The 4,565-nt window shown below is 36.6% G+C and overlaps 1 protein-coding gene across 2 annotated transcripts in view; it reads left to right on the top strand.

The window, feature by feature from the left end:
- Window positions 1-4,565, top strand: part of SATL1 (spermidine/spermine N1-acetyl transferase like 1) — a 123,238-nt gene that overhangs the window by 303 nt on the left and 118,370 nt on the right. The window lies entirely within an intron of this gene.

Raw genomic sequence — 4,565 nt, 5'->3', positions numbered from 1 at the left:
GTATGCCTCTCCCCAATAAAACCTGTGTGTGTTTTGCAGTTTCCTTCCCTCCCTCCCTCCCTCCCTTCATTCCTTTTATATTTCGTAATAGTAGACAATTCGATGAAGAAAGTAAAGAAGAGTGAAGAAAGGCACAGAAGGGAAAGGTGGAGAAGGGACCTAAATGAAGTGAACACTAAATATCTTTTGAATGTGTCATTTTTAGCTTGTGTCTGCACAAAATTGGAGAACAGTGAGAAATTCGGTGGTGACTGGTGGGAAAAAGTGATGAGATGTATCCAGAAGGTTGCATTTGCAAAGGGCCTTAGATTCCGAAAATTTAGCTTTAGTACTATAAGCATTTGGAATGAATAGCAGTGTTTAAGCAGGGAAAGAATACGGTCCTTTGTTTTTTAAAAAAGAAGGTATAAATTGAATATTTTACAAATAAGACATGTGACTGTTCTCGATTAGCTAGATAATTTCTCCAGGTCTCTATAACTTAATATACTATAACTTGATATACTAAAGGTTTTGAGAAAATTAGAGGACACATGACGTGGAAGCCCAGCACAGTCCCTGGCTCATAGTAGACAAGGAGTTGGCGAACTTTCTCTGTACCGGGCTGGGTAGTAAATATTTTAGGCTTCGAGGGCTGTAAGGTCTCTGTCGCAACTATTCACAACTGCTTGCAGTTGTAGCCCCAAAGCAGCCATAGACAGTATGTACACAAATGGACGTGGCTGTGTTCCAGTAGAACTTTATTTATGGACACTCACATTTGAATTTTATATCCTCTTAACGTAATAACAAAAATTATTCTTATTTGAATTATTTTCAACTATTTAAAAGTGTAAGAACCATTCTTAGTCGCAGGCCATTAAAAAAACAGGCAGCCGTCCAGATTTGGCCTGTGGGCCGTACTTTGCTGACCCCTGTAGGTGTTATTTATTTCACTATTTTCCCTCCTAGATGAAAAAAGAGTATTTTTATGAGCGTATTCCCATAGATGACACGTCTCTATATTGGAAACCCTGGAAAATACTGCTTGAAAAGTCTTCTCCCAGCGACAATTTCAGTAGGACACTGATGGAAGAAAGCTGAGAAAGGTGTGGGGTTTTTACATCAGTCACCTTTGTGAATGGTACATTGTGGTAGATAATTTTTAAAACCTGAAGTTGATCCTTGCTCTTCCCTCTTTCTGCAAATATCTTGTCCATCAAAATGTCCTGAGAGGGGCTGACCTGGTGGCGCAGCGGTTAGGTTCGCACGTTCCGCTTTGGCGGCCTGGGGTTGGCCGGTTTGGATACTGGATGCGGACATGGCACCGCTTGGCGAAAGCCATGCTGTGGTAGGCGTCCCACATATAAAGTAGAGGAAAATGGGCATGGATGTTAGCTCAAGGCCAGTCTTCCTCAGCAAAAAGAGGAGGATTGGCAGTAGTTATCTCAGGGCTAATCTTCCTCCAAAAAAAAAAATGTTCTGAGAATTCCACTTCTTTAATATCTGTGGAATTCATCCCTCTTTTTCCATTCCTAATATCATTATCTCGTTCAGGTTCACGTCCCTTCTTACCTGGATTACTGCAACGCCTTCCTGACTAGTTCCTCTGTTTCCGTTTGCCCATCAAATCCTGAAATCAGAGGTCACCAAATCAGAAAAATATCTCAAATCAAGCCTCCTCACTCCATTTTCACTTCAGTTGAAGCCCCCAACAGGTGGGACTGTGCAATAGCCTCCTGACCCATTTCTCTGCTACAAGTGTTTCTTTACCCCACTCCATATCTTCTACAGTGTAGAGTCTACACGACCACAGAGATCACTTGCATAACAAAACAAACAAACCTGGTTATCTCACGCCCCTGCTTAAACATTGCTGTCAATTCCCAGTAGAAGTCAAGGATGACTTGTCCCAGGCAAGGACAGGAGGACACTTGTGGACATCCCAGCAGGACAACAATGTGGAAGACCATCCCCCATATGTCTTTTAGATATTTGGTCCATGTTTATTTAAAGGAGTAAATTAAATACCATGTTAAAGATGGCTGGCTGTGTTATTATTTTAAGTAGTGTTATTTTTGTATTCATGCTTCAGTGTTTTTACCGTTTCATATTAGACCCTAGACCAATAATATTAATTAGGTGCTTTAAATTCTTTGCAATTTGTAGCTTGCTTTGTTTTATAGCTTGCTCATTTCACTCCCTCTGCTTCCTCTGGTAATCTTGGCCAACTAATAGTGTTTTGCTGTGGTACATTTAGAAACCGTATATTGCCGTCTCTTCTTCCTCATATGCCTTTGAAGTTACAGTTTGTCGTCAGCTATAGTCCCTTTAACCTCAGCCTCTTCTATGAAACCTCGTAGCCTTCTTGCTTTACCTGTAACCTGACCATCTCCCAAGGAAATAATCTAAAATAAATTAACATAAGCATATTCTGGGTCATCTAGAAGACTACCTTCTAACTGAACATTGTCATACGTTATAACACTTACATGTGTATTTGTATTTACAAGCATATTGACACCAGATAGTAAAACTTTAATTGTTTTGGGTTGATTTGAAATGAAGGAGTTAGACTTTGTTTGTAAATTATATAGTCCTCATACCAGGTGTGCTGTACATAATACAATTTCTTGGTAGTTAGAATGAAGTGGTGGGAGAAGTGAGTCAGCCCATGGCATATAGTAAGACAAGCTGCACTCAGTATGCTATTGCAGAATCATATTTATGTTGTGAACTGTAATTTAGTTTCAGCAAAACAATATAATGCATAACATTAAATTAGTGCTGTTAATTTATTAGTTTGGTTGTTTGTTGTTGTGTTTTATAAGTGTATAAGCATCGTAAGCCTAAGGCATTTATTTATACATGGCTCTACTGTCGCTTATGTTTAAGTAATATTATAATAAAACTAATTTAAATCAATATTGAGAGTACAAATTTTTTTTCCTTTAAATTAGTGTACAGTAAAAAAATACAAAATGATGCACAAAAGGTCTCAAAATACTATTCTACATAAAAAGTATCAGGACTTCTTGGGGGAATAGCTAATTCCAGGTTTGAGATAAGAAATAAATAAGATGAGATTATCTTATATTGTTTTGTCAGTGAGCAAGAAAACCATCAAAGAATAATTGGATCATGTCAAAACTACACAAGAGCATCAAAAAATGTTAACTGCAAGTGATGAAACGCATTGAATATATAAGAAATCGTGAGTTGATTAAGCATATTGAGAAAGAAATAAAGGTTTCCTCCCGCACTCCCCCCAAAAACCTCATTGGATACCATTTGAGGTAAATAAGCCATCAACTTCTTACTCTGAGAGTTAGCAATTAGAAGAAAATAACTCAGTATTTTATTGTACTTTTCCTGTACAAACTATTTCAGGGCAACCAAATAGCCATAGTTTTGGTAAGGGAAAGTTCTTCTTTTCACAAGAAGTACAATTAATAACTATAGAAGAAATATAGAAATAAATGTAGAACATCACCATTTTACAGCCTCTAATGAGGTAACAGATCAGGCAATGATCATTGGTGGGTGAAACATTAGAGGAAAGACTGATGGAAAACTTTATAACGGAGTTCAGGCTGTCATCACCTGAACCCTCTAATCAATTTCTCCAAATCCTCACCGGCATTTGGTATTATCACTACTTTTTATTTCTAATAGATGTGCAGTGCTATCTCATTGTAGTGTTAGTTTACGTTCGTCTGATAGTTAATGATGTTATACATCTTTTCATGTGCTTATTTTCCATAACTTCTTTGGTGAAGTGTCTGTTCAAGTTCTTTGCCCATCTTTTAATGTGGTTGTTTCCTTATTGTTGAGTTTCAGAGTTTTAAAAATATGCATTGTGGGTACAAGTCCTTTATCAGATGTGTGATTTGCAGATATTTTCTACCCATTGTCACCTGGTCTTTTTTTTTTTTTTCTTTAAAGTGTCTTTGACAGAGCGAAAGTTTTTAATTTTGATAAAATCCAATTTATCAATTTTTTTCTTGTATAGATTGTGCTTTGGTATGGATTCTGAGAAGTCTTTGCCTAGTTTCACCTCACAAACATTTTCTCCTATTTTTTTTTCCTAAAAGTTTTCTTGTTTTAGGCTTTACTTTTACATCTGTGATCTATTTCGTGTTAGTCTTTGTATAAAATGTGAGATTTAGGTTGTAGTTCATTTTTATGCATATGGATGACCAGAAGTTCCAACAACATTTGTTAAAAAGACTATCCTTTCTCCAGTGAGATTTTGCACCTTTGTGAAAAATCAAGTGGCCATGTTTATGTAGGTTTATATCCATCCTATTTATTAGGTTCCATGGATCTGTGTGTGTTTATCCCTTCACCAATACCACACTGACTTGATTACTTTGGCGTTTTAGTATTCCTAAAATTGGATTCTTCTAACTTTGTTTTTTTTTTCAAAATAGTATTAGCTATTCTTGTTCTACTTAGTATCACCTTACCTATCTATAAAAAATTCTGCTGAGATTTTGATTAATATGGTGTGAGTCTATAGATCTCTGAGGAAAATTGACATCTTTAGTATGTCGATTCTTCTAATTCATGTAACACAGTATGTC

Source organism: Equus asinus, chromosome X (assembly GCF_041296235.1).
Source record: "Equus asinus isolate D_3611 breed Donkey chromosome X, EquAss-T2T_v2, whole genome shotgun sequence".
In the NCBI taxonomy this organism is placed as follows: Eukaryota; Metazoa; Chordata; class Mammalia; order Perissodactyla; family Equidae; genus Equus; species Equus asinus.
Note: the sequence above shows the minus strand (reverse complement) of the source record. Positions and strands in the feature narration are given on the sequence as shown.